Raw genomic sequence first — 19,270 nt, forward strand, 5'->3', positions numbered from 1 at the left:
AGAAAAGGGAAAACATGTTCGCTATTTTCAGACATACAGCAATAACTTTCCCCCCTTTTAAAACTGTTGTTTCTTCAATGAGAGATAAATATGTTTCTATAAAAAGACCTCCCCAAAGTCCCTGAATTGTGAAACTAACTACCTTGTCATTATCACAAAACCAGAAATAAAAGATACCTCAGTTAATTTGGGGAAATTAAGACATAAGAAAGCACATATGTTTAGTGAAGCCCCTCTATAATTTCCAAAAATGAGCAAATTCAGAGACCTAATTCATTTAAATGTCTTTAAGAAATTTCATTAAACAGTAATCAGATAATTTTTATTTTGTATTTGACTCTAAAATATTTAAGTCATTCAAACACAGCTGTTAAATTCTTACAATCATTTTCCCAGCTGCTTTGTATTTTTCACTTCCTAAAGTTTAACTGGAACTGGGGACGGTGAGATGGGAAGAGGAAACACATCTGTAATGGCTATTTAATAAGCTATGCTCTGTGGCTAAATAATTATACATATGTTTATAAAGACGCTCATTCTTTTAAAATTAAGTAATATCAAAACTTGGTTTACCTATAGTATCCAGTAAGCACAGAAACATTTTATATTACCTGAATTCAGAAACACATGGCACCAAACAGGGGACCACAAATATTACGCAGGAACAGAATAATGCAACACAGGGGCAAAAAATGCTGAAGAAATTTTTTTCTTGTGGTATCCATTAGCACTTTTTTAACAGACTAAGCTTTTATTGGTTCTTTGTGATTATGCTACCACCTTTCAGACAAATATGCATTGTGATACAAACAAATATAAAAAGGAATTTAAAAAATGGAAAAATAAGTATATAGTTTTTTTTTAATATCTGTTTAAAAATTTAAAGTTCAGAATAAGAAACTCAATTTTTAGTCCCACGTAGTAAGCTCCAGGGTTTCCCGGGTGGCTCTGCCTGCAATGTAGGAGACCTGGATTAGATCCCTCGGTTGGGAAGATCCCCTAGAGAAAGGAACAGCTACCCACTCCACTATTCCAACTTGGAGAATTCCAAGGACAGAGGAGCCTGGTGGGCTACAAGGTCCATGGGGTCGCAAGGAGTCAGACACAACTGAGTAAGCTTCAATATACATGAAAAATATCCTAGTGAAGAACGTAAATACTAAAAAGTTGTATCTTTTATTGACTTTATTTACTTTATTTTGGTCTTATTAAGCATTACCTAACACCTGTTCTTTACTTCTTTAGATACTCAAAATGTCTTACTCTCTGCTGAATCTACAGAGCTATGCCTAAATGCTTATTAACTAAATGTAGTTGAATAGATTTTAAAATACTGTTATTGTGATGATTAACTTTATATGTCAACGTGACTGGATTGTGGGTACCAGATATCTGGTCAAACATTATCTGGTATTTCTGGGAGGGTGTTTGGGATGAATCACATCTGAGAGACTGCAGAAAGCAGATTTCCCTCCCTAATTAGCTGAAGGTATGAATAGGACAGAAAGGTTGACTCTCCAAAGAGGGAATGCCTCATGTCTAAAGTCTTCAAACTGGGCCGTCACATTTTTCCTGCCTTCAGATTCCAGCTGAAGTATCAGCTCACTTCCTGCGTCTTAAATCCCTGACCTCTATATCTCTGTCTGGACTGTAACTACACCACTGGCTCTCCTGAGTCTGCAGCTTGTCGACTGCCGATCTAGGGACTTGCCAGCCCCCATCATAATGTGGACCAGTTCCTCATGAAAACATATATACACACATGCTTCTGATTCGTGGTATTTCTATGGAGAACCTTGATTCAGTTATTCTTGGTTTTCAAAGTTTCCTAAAATAACCAAGTCTCTTAAATAAATATAAAAAGTTCTTTTAATTAAATCTGAATTACCTTGGGCCCTTGAATTGTGGTTCTTAGAGTTTCTTCAATCTAATAAAAAGTTTAATTTCACTATCAGCAATATAGTTTAGATTTAATGTATGTCCTCAGACTCAGCGAGTGACTCACTGTATGTCAGACTCACTCTGTATCTGACTCAGTGGGCCTGAATCTGAGCAAACTGCAGGAGACAGTGAAGGACATGGAAGCTTGGCATGCTGCTGCAGTCCACAGGGTCACAAAGAGTCGGACATGGCAACTAAACATGTCCTCAGAATCCATGCTCTATTGATGGCAATTCAGGCAGTGCAGCCACTAATGCCCCTGTGCCCAATGCAGGCTAAGACTATAAGATCATTCACATCTTAGTGAAATGTAAATTGTCCACATGAGATCAAACAGCAAGGATTAAATTCAAATAACAAGTCCAAGATTTCAACCAAAGCTAAGGTGCACTCACCAACTACAAGATGATCACAGCGCAGAGTGATTTGAGTTTTGTTTCTATAAATTTCCTTGGCAGTATCTTTCTCATCTCTATCCACTCTCGGCCCAGAGATTTGTGTATAGTAATCTCTTCCAACAGTGTTGCCCCTTGAGAAATCAAATTGTTAAATAAATGTCTAGGCTGAAGACCAGTTCAAGATGCTTTACTCTCCTCTACTAAATAAGGTAATAAAAATCACCAGAGGTATGAAAGCTATTGGCAAAAATCTGAGCTTCAAAATAGGTGGAAAGCATGTAAGTGGAGAACACAATCACTTAAAACTTATATTACTCAATAGATACATATATACCAGAAATCTTACTTGAAACATTAAACATTTTTCATTACATGCGTTCTGGATGTTTTACTAAAGAACGTACTCATTTCCGGTGACTAAAGGAAAAAAATGTACTTCAACATGTTTTCAATAAAAGAAGATGGCTGTAAGAGTAAAATGGAGTGTTTGAGGCTAGCCAGGGCAAGCTAAAGGTTAAGTTCTTTGTATTCTAGGGGTACTTGGACACTTCACCTAAAGATAAATGCTGTTTTCATTCTTTTAAAATGTACCAACAAAAATCAATCAGACATTTTCTTTTTTTCTTTTCTCTTTTTCAAGGATTACTCTTTCAAACTTTTTTAAAAAAGAGCCACTTCCCCCCCAGGCAACAGTTACCAATTCCTATACTCCTATAGGAACATGCAGTAGCATATGGTTTTCCTTCGTTTGATTTGTGTAAGGCCCATCTCAAGACACAATCCACTTACTAGGCACAAGTACCCTTTTCTGAGCCCTAGTCCTTTTATAATCAACTGACTATGAGATCTCTAACATTTCATGCTAAGAGGTCTTGCTGGTACACCAAACTCAACATATTTAAATCTGAAATTCTTCTTCCTCCTTCCTGAAGCCTCTCCAGCCTATCCTTGTTCTTTCTAAACCTGAACTGTCTTCAGTTTCTTTCTGATAAACATGCCCATCATCCACACAGCTGCCAAAGAAAAACCCAAGAATCCTCCTAAATATCTCCCTCTCTATATCCATTATATCCAATCCATTAGCAATACAATCATTTCAACCTTCTAAATTTTTCTGGAATCCTTCCTTATCTCTACTTACCTATCTCTTCCTTATCTCTATCCAATATCTCTACTGATATTGTTGAAAGATTCCCAACGTAGCCCTCATCATTTCTTGCATGGTAGTCTGCAATAGGCTCCTAATCACTAACCCTACCTTTCTCTAACCATCTTATGCTACAGCCAGAACTTCATTTTCTAAAATACACATTCATTACTTTGCTTACTAAAAAAATTATTTGGAAACATCTACAAGGAAAGTTATGACCAACCTAGATAGCATATTAAAAAGCAGAAACATTACTTGCCAACAAAGGTCCGTCTAGTCAAGGCTATGGTTTTTCCAATGGTCATGTATGGATGTGAGAGTTGGACTGTGAAGAAAGCTGAGCACCAAAAAATTGATGCTTTTGAACTGTGGTGTTGGAGAAGACTCTTGAGAGTTCCTTGGACTGCAAGGAGATCCAACCAGTCCATCCTAAAGGAGATCAGTCCTGGGTGTTCATTGGAAGGACTGATGCTGAAGCTGAAACTCCAGTACTTTGGCCACCTCATGGGAAGAGTTGACTCACTGGAAAAGACCCTGATGCTGGGAGGGACTGGGGGCAGGAGGAGAAGGGGACGATAAAGGATGAGATGGCTGGATGGCATCACCGACCCAATGGACATGAGTTTGAGTAAACTCCGGGAGGTGGTGATGGACAGGGAGGCCTGGCGAGCTGCGGTTCATGGGGTCGCAAAGAGTCGGACACGGCTAAGCGACTGAATCGAACCAAACTGAGCCAGGTAATAGGTTCTGCCTACGGATGTAGTAATGAAAAGAAAAAGACACAATTCCCTGCCCTGACAAAGCTGACAGTTACTGGAAAAAAGGGACGAGAAGAAAAGTCAACATGGAAGGACATTAATTACGTTATTGTGGAGAAATAAAGCAGGGGAAGGAGACAGGAGATGTAGGGAGTGAATGTTATTTTAAAGAGGATGGTGAGAATCTCCTCACCGAGGCAGTCATTTCTGGGAAGGGAAAGGCGGTGACAGTGAGTGATGAAGTGGAAATGTTCCAGACAGAAGAAAGCAAGGGCCCTGAGGTAGAAGGGTACCTGGGGTCCTTGAAGAGCAACAGGCACAATTTTGTCCAGAAAGAGGCACAGTAGTAGGAGGTGAGGTCAGAGAAGAAAAAGGGACAGATCTGAGAGGGCCTTGTGGGAACTTTTCCCTCTGGTTGCTGTGCCAAAGATGGACTATAGGGACAAAAATAAAAGCAGAGAGCACTTAGTAGAAGACCGCAGGCACTGACAATGAAGCAGTTAGCGGGGGATGAAGGCAGGTGTTGACTGTGGCTTGAACATGGATGGTAGCGGCAGGGGTGAAGAGAAGCAGTCAAATTCAAGATGTGTTTTGAAGGTACTATTGTTACTTTAATTTCCAAGAAAGTAGAGCCTAAGACAACTGCTTGCAAACAGGTCGTTTACTGGCAATGTCATCCAGGAATCAACCAGCGCTGTGAAACAGGAAAGAAAAGACAAAGGCAATCTGAGGATGAGGTAACCAGCTCACCTCGCTAGAGGTACCATGACATGAACCTCAGTGTCTCCATTCTCGCTCGGCTCCTACCCCGCACTGGTCGTGTATGGCCTTTCCTTTCAAGCTGTGTGTCAGCACACATTGGTTCCTCGTGTTGCATTAAAGAGGCCTCAAGGCAGGGGACCGAGAGGTAAGAGAGTATCCAATTTTATCTTCGTAAAACAGGGCAATGCCTTCACAAGAGGTGGCTCAGTGGGTAAAGAATCTGCCTGCAATGCAGGAGTCGGGGGTTCAATCCCTGGGTCAGAAAGATCCCCTGGAGGAGAGCATGACAATCCACTCCAGTATTCTTGCCTGGAGAATCCCATGGACAGAGGACTCTGGCAGGCTACAGTCCACAGGGTCGCAAAGAGCCGGACACGACTCAAGCGACTGAGCACACACCCACCCATGACAGCAGGAAGGGGTACTCTCAAGAGGATTTTGAAGTGGAGTACATAGAGCCCTAAAAAAATAGTCTTGGAATAATTCTCTAATGGACTATATGCACTATGTGAGGGATAAAGAAAAGATAAGGATAATGCCAAGGTTTGGGCCTAATGAACTATAAGCGTGAAACTGCCATTAACCAAAAGACAGTGGGAAAAACGATTATGTTACTTCCTTCTAAAAGGTTAGTCATGGATCTCTGCATCTCCGGTCCACACACATCTTCCTTCATCTCCTCAGCCCTGTTACAATCTCAGATTAGCCACTCACTACCCCTCACCTCCAACTCTGCAGGTATACTAAATAAACTCAATCCTCTGGCCACACAGTGCTGTCTCAGGGCTCTCTGGAATTTTGCTCAGGTTGGTCCCTCTGGCTATCTATTTGTTTTGCTCAAATAACTCCTTATCAGCCTTTAATTGGAAACTCAGTAGATACCTCCTTTTAAGTTAGATACACACCTACCCATTCCCAAAGTAGTCTTTGTATGTGCCTGCCTCCCCTCCAGGATGTAATCATGGAATATTTTTCTTGAACCCATAGGGCATATTACAACACTGGAAGATAGTAGGTGTGCAATTAAAGTATGTTAAATTAAGGAATAAATGGTTTCTCTGAGTCATTCTATGTTTATTTTTAAAACAGTATCTGTGCCCCAAACCAACTTCTCATATGAACTATTTAAATATTTTAATGTGTCACCTCATCCTGAGACAGACACTGAAGCTTATGTCCAAAGTCACATAAGTATTTAGTAGCTGGGAAACAATTAAAAATCAATTATTTTGATTCCCATCAGAAAAGACTCCTGCCTTTTCCCAAATAGTTAACTCTGAGCCAAGATCTGAGTATAATATGTTTTAGGATATTTATAGAATTAGATCACTAAAGAGTAAAAATGCTTACTGCATTCTTTTTTAATTGAAGATTAAATTGTAAATTGTAAATTGTAGATTTACAATGTTTCAGATGTACAACAAAGTGTACAACACATTTTTCAGATTCATTTCCATTTTAGGTTATTATAACATTGAATACAGTTCTCTATATTCAATAGAGATACTGTGCTATATAGTAGGTCCACATTGTTTATATATGAGTTGCGTGTATCTGTCAACCCCCAAATCCCAATTTATCCCTCCTCTCCTGCTTCCTCCTTCCCATCTTATTGTGTTTTAATACCAGCATTCCAGTTAACATAAAAATAAGACCATCTGGAAGTAAAATAAATCATTGTATTGAATCTTAAATCTTAAAGACTCTTAAAGAGAGGGTTGATAAAATCAGATATTTGCAGTCAGCCCCATGCCAGACTTCTGGGTAAAAGATCTTTTTCACCATGTTGTCTACAAGTTATAAGACTAAATGACGTATTTGGTTATGCTGTTCATGTAGGGCATTGCGCTCAGTTGTTTCAGTCGTGTCCAACTCTTGGCAACCCCATGGACTGAAGCCCACCAGGCTCCTCTGTCCATGGAATTTTTCCAGGCAAGAATACTGGAGTGGGTTGTCAATTCTTTCTCCAGGGGATCTTCCCAACCCAGGGATCAAACCTGCGTCCCCTGCGTTGGCAGGCAGATTCTTTACCACTGAGCCACATGAGAAGCCATGTTCAGGGAGGGTAGAGCCCAGTGAACTTCTCATAGAGGCTTCCTGACTTCAATCCATTTTAGTTCTGATGGAAAATGTGAGCACATTATTTTTAGATTCAATATAGGTTTCTGTTGGGTAAATTTTCTGGCTGACTAGATTTTCTGAACCTAGTCCTTTTCACTTGGAACAAATGTGCAATTCCCGAAGATGCCAACACATCATGTGTTACTGATGCATAACAAGATTAAGAGGAAAAATGAAAACATTTAAAAGGCAAAACATACTTGGGGAAAAATTACACAGTAAAGTGACCTGGGACACACTCTCAAGCATTTTCTAAAGTCATTTCGAGAATATCTTTATTTAAGAGTACACCTAGGTCCTACTAAAACTGCAAAGTGTCTTCAATGTAGGGAACAAAACAGCATACAAAAGAAAGCATCATTTTATAATTCATAGAGAATAAAAATCATACAAGTTTGAAACTTCCAAAGTTCTATTAAGTCCTTAAACAACTCATATTTAATTATAAAATACTACAAAATCATAGACACTTCTGAAACATATGCATTAAATCACATAGCTAGATGTGGTAGCATTTTTAAATTTTTCTAAACTGAAATTCCTTTATTAGAAAAATAAGGCAGAAGACTCCATTATCTAACTAAAACACCAATCATACCATAACTCAGCTCACAAATCCTCCATGAATTTCCATTGCCTGTGGGATAAAGTTCAAGTTTACTCACAAAGCAACATAATTTTAGTTCAAAGTTCTCAAATTTTAACCACACATCAGTATCAACTGGAGGGCTTGCTAACAACAAAGTTTTCTGGATGCATTCCCTGGAGTTTTTGATTCAGTAGATCTGGGTTGGAACATAAGAATTTATATTTCCTACAGGTTCCCACGTCACACTGATGCAGGGACCACAATCTGAAAACCACTCACTGTCCAGTCACAATCTAGCTTTAATGTGTCATCCATTTCCCTACACAGACTTCTGGCTCTGCACATTTTTTTCATCCTTTGATTCTAAGTAAACTATTCCAATCACGCTTGTGTTTATAGGTTCTAGAATTCAACCAAAGAACTCTTGCTTTAGCTGTACTCAATAGAGCAACGGTATTTCAACAGTATTTGAATGCTGTCACAACCACACTCTAGCTTATCCTGAATCAGCTTTAGCATCACTTGTTGTTAATACTCTGATGTACAAACCTCAAGGCCCTGGGGTCATTTTCCCATCCTAATGATGGCCATGGCCCTGAGTGGGAGAAGCATGAAACAATATTCTGGGGGAAAAATGTTTTTGTTATGACTATGAGCTTCTGCTATCTGAGAAGGGCCTGTCAGTGTGGGCAGTTTTCCAACTACTCTACAGGAAAGGCGTTTCTGCTAGAGTAACAAGGAGAAAAGCTTGGAAAGAGGCTTCCTAGCCTATAGGCATGCTCTCTGTCCCCAAGACAATCTACTAATCTGTGTAGGGAGAGTTAATGATAAAGATTCATAGGCAAATTAACAGATCCCCATAAGGCCCAGATATAGAATTATGAAGACCAATTGTCCCCCTAAGCAATAATAACTGAACAAGCAGGGCAGCAGGTGGGCTACTCTGCTAAGTTTTAACAAAGGAAAAATGATATGATCTTCACCAGAACTAATGGTAACTCTCACAAGTAATTTTTCTCATAAACCAACTAAATAAAATAACAAAGCCTTCTCACTAAAATTCTGATTTCACAAGTAAAATACTATTATAATTGATATCAGAAAAAGCAAATAACAGTCAACACAGGAACCTGAATTCAGTGTTTTCCTTGTAGAGAACACTGCCTGGAACCCAAGTCCTGAATACTAGAGTGAGTGGCCATGACCTCCTCCAGGGAATCTTCCCAACCCAGGAATGAAACCCGCATCTCTTATGTCTGCTGCATTGACAGCCAGATTCTTTACCACTAGCACCACTTGCAAAGCTCCTTCAATTTTTAGAGGAAAGAAAAACCCATAATGCTTTCTAGCTGAAAAGAAGGTAAGGGTGTGGCTATGTACTCAATTTTGTTATGGGCTATCTTTTTTATTACATAAAATTCTACAAAGACACTAAAAAAAAAGAATATTGGGTCCTCACAATTCATTTTTACAAAGTCTTAAGGGATTTTTTTTAATTATAAAGGAATAAATTATAGAATAAAGTTGATTGAGGACCAACGCCTTCTCCTGCCATATTTACCACTATCCTAAATTGGCTTTTTATCTACTACTATGAATATTTCATAGTAGTAGATAAATAGCCTACTTCACTGGAAGGACTGATGCTGAAGCTCCAGTATTTTGGTCATCTGATGCGAAGAGATGACTCATTGGAAAAGTCCCTGATGCTGGGAAAGATTGAGGGCAGAAGGAGAAGAGGGCGTCAGAGAATAACAGGGCATCACTGATACAATGGACATTAACTTGGGCAAACTCCAGGAGATGGTGAGGGACAGGGAGGCCTGGCATGTTGCAGTCCACGGGGTCACAAAGAGCTGGACACAACTGGGTGAATGAACAACAACAACAATGAATATTTTAGGAGCTTTATAGAAATATAATTCACATGCCATAAGACTGACCTATTTAATATGTTCAATTCAATCCTTTTTAGCACAGAGTTTTGCAATCATATCACCATGCAATTTCAGAACATTTTCATAACACCCTCAAACAAGTCCCATAGCCATTAACAGTCACTCCCTATTCTTGCCCCTGGCCCCGCACCCCAGGCTACTAGTCTGTCTTACCTCGGTGTATAGTTTTAAATTCTAGACTTTTCATATAAATGCAGTATGACAATATGTGGTCTTAGAATCTGGCTTCTTTCACATAGCATGATGTTTTCAAAGTTTATTCATGTTATAGCATAATTTTTACTGCCAAAGAATATTTTATTATATAGACACAACATTTTGTTTATCCATTCATCAGCTGCTGGACACATGGGTTTTCCACTTACTGGCTATTATGAATAACACTGCTGTGAACATGTACAAATCCTGTGGGGACATTATGTTCTCACTTCTCTTGGATAGATACTCTGGAGTGAAACATCTGCGGCACATGGTAACTGAATGTTTAACACTGTGAGGAACTGACAGACTGTTTTTTAAAAAGTGGTTACACCGTTTTCTATTCCCAGAAGTAGTGTATGAGGATCCAATTTCCCCACATCTCTACCAACACTGGTTATTATCTTTTTGATTATAGTCACTCTAGTGGGTGGACAAGTATCTCGTGGTTTCGATTTGAATGTCACTGACAGCTAAAGATGGGTACAATAAAGCACAGAAACAGTATAAATGTAACAGAAGCAGAAGATATTAAGAAGAATACACAGAACTATTCAAAAAAATATTAATGACCCAGATAATCACGATGGTGTGACCACTTACCTAGAGCCAGACTTCCTGGAATGCAAAGTCAAGTGGGCCTTAGGAAGCATCACTACGAACAAAGCTACCGGAAGTGATGGAATTCCAGTTGAGTTATTTCAAATCCTGAAAGATGACGCTGTGAAAGTGCTGCACTCAATATGCCAGCAGATTTGGAAAACTCAGCAGTGGCCACAGGAATGGAAAAGGTCAGTTTTCATTCCAATCCCAAAGAAAGGCAATGCCAAAGAATGCTCAAACTACCACACAATTGCACTCACCTCACACTCTAGCAAAGTAATGCTCAAAATTCTCCAAGCCAGGCTTCCATGGTACATGAACCATGAATGTCCAGATGTTCAACCTGGATTTAGAAAAGGCAGAGGAACCAGAGATCAAATTGCCAGCATCTGCTGGATCAAAGAAAATGCAAAAGAGTTCCAGAAAAACATCTGCTTTATTGACTATGCCAAAGCCTCTGACTGTGTAGATGACAACAAACTGTGGAAAATTCTGAAAGAGATGGGAATACCAGACCACCTGACCTGCCTCTTGAGAAACCTGTATGCAGGTCAAGAAACAAGTTAGAACTGGATATGGAACAATGGACTGGTTCAAAACAGGGAAAGGAGAACATCAAGGCTGTATAATGCCACCCTGCTTATTTAACTTATATGCAGAGTACATCATGAGAAGTGCCGGACTGGATGAAGCACAAGCTGAAATCAAGACTGCCAGGAGAAATATCAATAAACTCAAATATGCAGATGACACCACCTTTATGGCAGAAAGTGAAGAACTAAATAGCCTCTTGATGAAGGTGAAAGAGCAGAGTGAAAAAGCTGGCTTAAAACTCAACATTAAAAAAAACAAAGATCATGGCATCCAGTCCCATCACTTCATGGCAAATAGATGGGGAAACAGTGACTGAGTTTACTTTTCTGGGCTCCAAAATCACTGCAAATGGTGACTGCAGCCATGAAATTAAAAGATGTTGGTCCTTGAAAGAAAAGCTATGACAAACCTAGACAGCATATTAAAAAGCAGAGACATTACTTTGCACACACAGGTCTGTCTAGTCAAAGCCTTGGTTTTTCCAATAGTCATGTATGCATGTGATAGTTGGACTACAAAGAAAGCTAAGCACTAAAGAATTGATGCTTTTGAACTGTGGTGTTGGAGAAGACTCTTGAGAATCCCTTGGACTGCAAGGAGATCAAACCAGTCCATCCTAAAGGAAATCAGTCCTGAATATTCATTGGAAGGACTAATGCTGAAGCTCCAATATTTTGGCCAACTGATGTGAAGAACTGACTCACTGGAAAAGACCCTGAAGCTGGGAAAGACTGAAGGCAGGGAGAGAAGGGGACAACAGAGGTTGGATGGCATCACCAACTCGATGGACATGAGTTTGATCAAGCTCTAGGAGCTGGTGGTGGACAGGGAAGCCTGGCGTGCTGCAGTCCATGGGGTCGCAAAGAATCAGACATGACTGAGTGACTGAACTGAACTGAACTGATAGCTAATGACACTGAGCATCTTTTCATATGATCATTGGTCATCTGTACATTTTCTTTAGAGAAATGTCTGTCAAAATCCTTTGCCATTTTAAAAAAGAATTACCTTTTATTATTGATTTTAACAGTTCTTTATATAATCTGGAATTGAGCCCAATACTGGATATATGATTTGCAGATGCAGTCTCCATTCTGTGGGCTCTTCTCTCACTTTCTTGATGATGTATTTTTATTCGATGATCCTTTGTATTATTTATTATTTTACTGCTGTTTGTGCTTTTGACATATCTAAATTGCTTTATCTTATGAATATTTCTATGTAATCATGATCCAGATCTAAAAATCAAATATTAGTTTTGAAAATGGTTGAAAACAACTTAAGTTCCATTTAACAGTGCTTAAAATTTCCCATTTCTCCACATCCCTGCCAAGACTTGATAACCTCAGATTTATTTTGCCTATTTCTTAATTTTAACTTGGTAGCTCATATTATTTTCACTTTACTTATTTAGTTTCTTTTCCTGCACTTCCATCTATTCTATCAATGACCTGTTCATGTCTTCTGACCCTTTTCTGGTATTTTTCTCATTTTGGAAGACATTATTTATATACAACTGATATTAAATTTTTCGTGTCTTGTAACATGTTTTCCAAGTATGTAAGCCATCCTTTTGCTTCTTATTTGCTTTGCTGAACTATCAATAATTAAACTGTTTAGGAATTCTAAAATAATATCTTTATGTTCTGTGGTCTTCGCATTTTTTTTTAACTTTAAGCTATACAAATGTTCTACTCTAAGAGACATCGCATTATATAGCTACTAATGGAATGGACACAGGAACCAATCTGCCTTGATTTGAATCTCTATTCTACCACATATTACTGTGTAATCTGAAACAAATGTACGTCTCTGAACCTGCTTCTTCGTTTATGGGATGGGGGGAATAAAAGCACATATCTCATGTTGTGTGGCATTTAAATGATGAAGTGTTTATAAACAACACATGGCACATCAGCTATTATTTTCTTCTAAACATTTTCACTTTTTGAATTTCACCTTTAGCTTTATGACTTACTTGGAGATGATTATTTTTCTCCTGTTTCATGAATTTTATACATGGTATGAAGTGAGGTTTTCAAACAAGTCTACCTTTCCCCACTGATCTCTAATGCCCCCTTTGACACATTATTTCCTTATATATATGATTCTCTATCATGTTCCATAAATCTATGGCTACCCTAGGCCATAACCACACTATTTTAATTACTACAGCTATTAAACTATAAAATCAGAGTAAGTTTTTATATCTAGAAGAGCAAATATACCTAACTTGCTCAGTGCTTACTATCTATAAACACAGGCACTTAAAAGTGAATGGATTACAATGCAGATATTTGTATCCTTGGATTTGTGAATTATAAAATCACAAGTAAAATATTGTCTGTTAGCTTAGTACTTAATAGAACTATAAGTATACACTTTTCTTTTTAAGTCCTAGACCATTTTGATTATTTTGTAAATAAAGTAGTGATTTACTGAAAGCCAAGGGGATAATAAAGAATCTAGACAAAGTAAAACATTACAGAACTTTTTCATGGGATGGGTAATTTTGCTCACACACCAAGTACAAATAGGCGATAAGAAATCTTCAGCACAAATTCAAAAATTCCTTAAAAAGAAATTTAAAAATGAAAACAAAGCCCCAGAACAAAAGACCAAGTATTCTCATTCAGTTTGCAAAATCACAGTGGATTCACAGTGACTGAGGAAGAGGTAGCAGAGATTAGTATAAACACCACAGCAATTTTACCTAGTAAAGACAGTTCATCGATTATACTAAAACATTCTACAGCGACTGCTCAAGACCATAAAACTCAATGTGCAAATCTAAAGGATCCATGTATAAGTGATACCCTACAATAGGAAGGAACAATGACCTGGTAATTTTAGCATTAAGAAATAAATCTGGAGAGGTGAGAGCATTCGCTTTTGTATAAAGCCGCAGATCACATTTCTTATTTGCAGTCAGAGCTACTCAGGATACTTCACAAGTAATCTTTTTAGATTAACATTTGCAGAAAATCTTAGGAAGAGGAAAAAGGGAAGGATGCTCCATTCTTCACAGCAAGATAGATTTTTTTTCTTAGAAAATAACTCAATTCTGTTGCTAATTTTGCCTTCCCACCTCAGATGGTGAGGTACTGTGGCTGAGAACAAACTGAATATAAGTTGCATTTCTGTAAGCACTAAATTGTTCTGTTGTTTAGTTGCTAAGTCATATCCAATTCTTTTGCAACCCCATGGACTGTAGCCCTCTAGGCTTCTCTGTCCATGGGATTTCTCAGGCAAGAATACTGGAGTTAGTTGTTATTTCCTCCTCCAGGGGATCTTCCTGACCCAGGGATCAAACCCGTGACTCCTGTATTGCAGGAGGATTCTTTACCACTGAGCCACCAGGGAAGTCCAAGCACTAAATTATGACAGTCTAAATGTGGCTGAACACATAGTACTTTTTACAAAATATCACGTATTACAGTAAGTGGGAAAATCTAAGCAGAAGTTATCATCTCTGAGCTTTATTCATACCCTGGTATATTTATTTGTGGTAGTTGTGGTATGTGTTTCTATAACCTGTCTCTTAAATAAAAATGTTCATGTGGCAAAGACTTTGACTTCCAAAGATTCAGCCTAAATAGCAATCCTAAAGTCCAATTTAAATGCAATTCCTCAAAGAATAAGAACAAAACCCCTGCAATTCCAAATTCTGGTTCAGCCACTAGAAGTAACAGTGAGACTTGGGTAAGTCGCCTAAAAACTGTGTGCCCATGTTTCCTCCCTTGTGAAAACGACAAAACACAAGTGGATCATTAAAATTAACTAGATCTTTTCAAATAGCAATGTAGGTGTCCGTAGCATTTGTTTTTACTGGGCTTACTTTAGGTTGTGTAGATGTTTGTTTATATAATGGCACTTTATTCTCTGTTGAAGAAAACCTTCAGTTCCATCATCCCACACACAAACTACTTCCGCTCTTACTTGAAAGGAAATTCCTTTTCAAGGTTCACAGTACATTAGAGACAGCTGCATTGCTGAGCTTCCTCCAAAAACTTTAAAAAGCTGCAGATGGAGCCCATGCATGACACGGATCATGAAACGAGACAATCTCAAACACTCAGACTGCCCCCTCTCTTACCCTCTTCTCAAGCTGTATTTTCTGGGGTGCTGGCTGCTTACATTTAAGCACTATGTGTATGTTTATTGTAAATCAGGTCTCTGAGGGAATACAGGAACTTCTAAAGTGACTATCTTGAGAGCTAACTTCCAAAGGAAGATAAGGTGAAAAGTACATTTCCATTTAATGACATTTCAACAACAGTCACTACCCTATTCACTTCCAAAGAGGCAATCCTCACTTCAAACCACACATTCCCTGGGTGTGTTTCCATACTGCCCTGGAACTCATAAGTGTTTGTCTGGAAAACTCAATTCTGGACTCAGAACCAATGAAACAAAAATACAACACTAGGTAAGAATTCTGGCATAAAACTTTTCCAGCAGAAGCAAAGAAGAGAGTTATGACTTGGTTTATTTCGGAACAGTCACCAAAACTGCCTATATAGCTACAAAGACAAACTATTTGCATTAGGAATAACATGTTGAATATAATTAGAGGTGGGTACAGGGCTCAAGGAACAATGACATATTTTATATTCTTGGGCTCCAAAATCACTGTGGACAGTGACTGCAACCATGAAATTAAAAGATGCTTGGTCCTTGGAAGGAAAGCTATGATCAACCTATACAGTGTATTAAAAAGCAGAGACAATCACTTTGCTGACAAAGGTCCGTCTAGTCAAAGCTATGGTTTTTCCAGTAGCCATGTATCCACGTGAGAATTGGACCATAAAGAAGGCTGAGTGCCGAAGAATTGATGCCTGCAAACTGTGGTGTTGGAAAAGACTCTTGAGAGTCCCTTGGACTACAAGGAGATCAAACCAGTCAATCCTAAAGGAAATCAACCCTGAATATTCATTGCAAGGACTGATGCTGGAGCTCCAATACTTTGGTCACCTGATGCAAAGAGCCAACTCATTGGAAAAGACCCCAACACTAGGAAAGATAGAGGGCAGGAGAAGGGAGCAACAGTGGATGACATGGTTAGGTAGCATCACCAACTCAATGGCTATGAGCTTGTGCAAACTCCAGGAGATAGCGAAGGACAGGGAAGCCTGGAGTGCTACAGTCCATGGGATCGCAGAGAGTTGGACAGGACTTAGCGACTCAACAACAACAGGGCTCAGAAGCATCTCAACAACAATAAGGAGCTTTCTGAAGGTGGCTCACAGAGCCAAACTCTGAAAAGATTTCCAAGAGCCAACCAGGTGTCCTATGACAATCTGGAGACAGAAATGACTGAATTAATGTACCTTAATGTACATTAATTTGGGATTCACATTTTTGTTTCACCCTCCAAGAAATCCTTCATTCCAGATTTGGATTCTTCTAAGTAAATTAAGACTTAGGATCCCTTCTTCATCATTAGAGACAATATTTTAATAATGCCAGGACAACTGTTTCGTTAAACAACAGATCATACTAATGCAGTATCTTATGAAAGGACACCTAAACCAGATATGTAGGTAAGTTATTTCTGAAACAAATTCTGACAATTCTTTTAAAATACCATTAATATAAACAAGTTCTTGGTCAGCAAAGGCGGGTTAGAGGTTGTGTCTGCAGGTAAAGAATGAACTGAAATTTATTAACTCTAATGCAGTGTGTGCCAAATCCCTTGAGGTAGCTTAATCAACTGCAGCTTTCCGGGCTCAGCTCCCAAATACTTGGTTCAGTAGATTTGGGATGGGGTATAGGGGACTGCATCTTTAAAATGACCCACAGTGACTCTGATGTCGGAAACACACTGAACCATGCTGTGAGGAAAACTGCAGACTTCTTGTTTCTCAAATGGATCACTGCTGATTGCACACTGCTCATCAACTAATTCTCCTTCACTAGCCACTGCACCAGGCCCCTCACCCAGCCAATGGTCACAGCAACACCTGCATAAAATCCTGAAGTCCCTCCAGTCAAGCCAGGAAGAGGCCAGAAAATCACCTGATCCTGAATTCAGGTCTCTCCTACCACACGGCACCAAGCTGCCACAAAGAAAACACATTGGCTAACTGCTATATTATTGTTGGCAAGCACCGAAATTTGCTCAAAACCTTTACAAATGAAACCCAGCTGCCTAAGCTCAATACCAGATGTCTTATACAATGTGTGGCTTTGATAGATTAAATTGAGCATAAGAAAGAGATGAAATATATGAAAATCTAATTTGCAAGATGTTTGTCATTAAGTCTAACAAAAAAAGACAGAAAATTATATTTTTCACCAGAAGAGGTTAAGTAGGGTAGATTAACAATATTCATATTAACTACCAAAACGCATTTTATGAATAAACTGTTTAGTGTCTTTTTAAAAATACAGCCAAAAACAATCTTCAAAAATACCCACTGAAAGAATGTTTTATGTCAGTAAAAATCATTCAGTTTATCATGAGGGTCCTTTTTCTTTAAACCCATTCCCCAATTTGAACACATTGTCATTCAGGGCATAGGAAATTAAGTAGGAAATATATAGTGATAGTCTCTGATTTCAATATACTGTAATAACCCTATGAAAACATACATATAAGAAACATATGTATGTGGATATGTATAATATGTATAAGAAAGTATGGAAGTAAAAAGGCAATTTGTTTAGTAACCTCAATTAAGTAGCATCTACCCTTCTTCTGTTACGTCCTGATTAAACTCTTTTTTTGTTGTTTTCCAGGTCACTGCACAGTTCTCGATAACTCAGCTGATTTAAGTGCCTAAGTTAAACTCAGAACCAGTTGAATATTCCTCCAATGAGCTGCACATCCCCTCACTTAAATGAGTTAATAGTTAATGGGCAAATACAGCATATTACTCTTACAACATTAACCTTTTCTTTTTTCAAAAAAGAAACATATAAATCATAATGGAATTTAAAAACAATAAGCAATTGAGCATATTGACTGTAACCAAAATAAACATTCCATTGAGATTTAGCCCCATAAAAAGTGCACCATCATTAAAAGTACACACAATTACAATTGGCAGGTTATTATTTTTCAGATTTGAAAAATACTGCCATAGTTTTAGAGAAACCAACATAAACCTGAAGATTTTAGCAAAGACATAGTTTCAACATGAATATTTCTACAAACATAATAGCAGAAAGATAATTTTATGCAAAGTTTACAAAACAAACCTGGCCTCAGATTTTCTGAAGCTATATACTATTGGCCTTGGCATAGTTTAAAGGAAAATAGAAATAATCGTAAAGAATTTTAAGATGCCGTATTATCTTAAATTCTCTCACATTTGGCTGATATCTTATGAATGCAGTTCCCACAATGCTGAAGTTTCACAATTGATGCAAAATTGATGTAAGTCGCTATTTCCTTACCTTTAAAACTCCCATTAATGTATGACAAAACCCACTGGAAAAATAAAAAAATAAAAAAAATAAAAAAAACTCCCATTAAAATTATGAAGATACTAAGATAAATATGGGGACATTATGTCTTCACACTATGACCACAGGATACTATCAAGCAGTAAAAACCTACGCACCAAAGCCAGTCTTCTGCATGTAGGTTTTTTTTTAATGTTTTTTGTTTTTAAAAAGTGAATTTGTTATGTATATTCATTCTCCCCTGGACTCCAAAAGGGATCAAAAGCATAGTTTCAGACACTCAAATTCCCAGAATCTAATATAATGAAACGTATACTGCTAGCCACAAACTTGTGGCGTTTTTAGGGATCAAAATGTAAAATTTATGATATTCTTTGTGAGACATAAGGTGTGCAACTACTGTTTCAATAAAAGAGTGAAAGTTATATGTAACAATCTGACAAAACTAAATCTGCCAAGAGATTACAGTACTTGTTTCATGTACTATTTTTGCCACCACCTTTAGTATCTTAAATTTCTACAGCATCTTTTCTGAGAGAGTAAAGAAAATCATACCACTTCAGTTACTATTAAAATCAACAACTGTTGGTAGTGACATTTCCTGAATACCAAAGTTCATGTAAAAAAAAAAAAAAGTACTTTTTTATAATTTATCTACTCATATAGCTAATAAGTCACTTAGTAGCCAACAGGAGTTCCATTATAAGTAAAGGAATACTAGAGGTATTCATATTGCTATTATAAATTCCAGTAGCAGCTATATTAGGTGTTCTTGATTGTCAACCTAA

At 38.0% G+C, this 19,270-nt stretch overlaps 1 protein-coding gene across 10 annotated transcripts in view; it reads right to left on the reverse strand.

The window, feature by feature from the left end:
- Positions 1-19,270, reverse strand: part of BMPR1B (bone morphogenetic protein receptor type 1B) — a 424,822-nt gene that overhangs the window by 81,416 nt on the left and 324,136 nt on the right. For 2 of the 10 annotated variants that reach the window (XM_043871291.1, XM_043871284.1), the window contains exon 4: positions 2,337-2,470. The exons of 7 other annotated variants lie outside the window; for them this stretch is intronic. The gene's annotated coding sequence lies outside the window, so the exon portion shown is untranslated. Of the gene's footprint in view, positions 1-2,336; positions 2,471-18,473; positions 18,496-19,270 lie in introns of those variants that run through there. One more of the 10 variants, XM_043871288.1, reaches the window with a different exon arrangement.

Source organism: Cervus elaphus, chromosome 17 (genome assembly GCF_910594005.1).
Source record: "Cervus elaphus chromosome 17, mCerEla1.1, whole genome shotgun sequence".
NCBI classification, from domain to species: domain Eukaryota; kingdom Metazoa; phylum Chordata; class Mammalia; order Artiodactyla; family Cervidae; genus Cervus; species Cervus elaphus.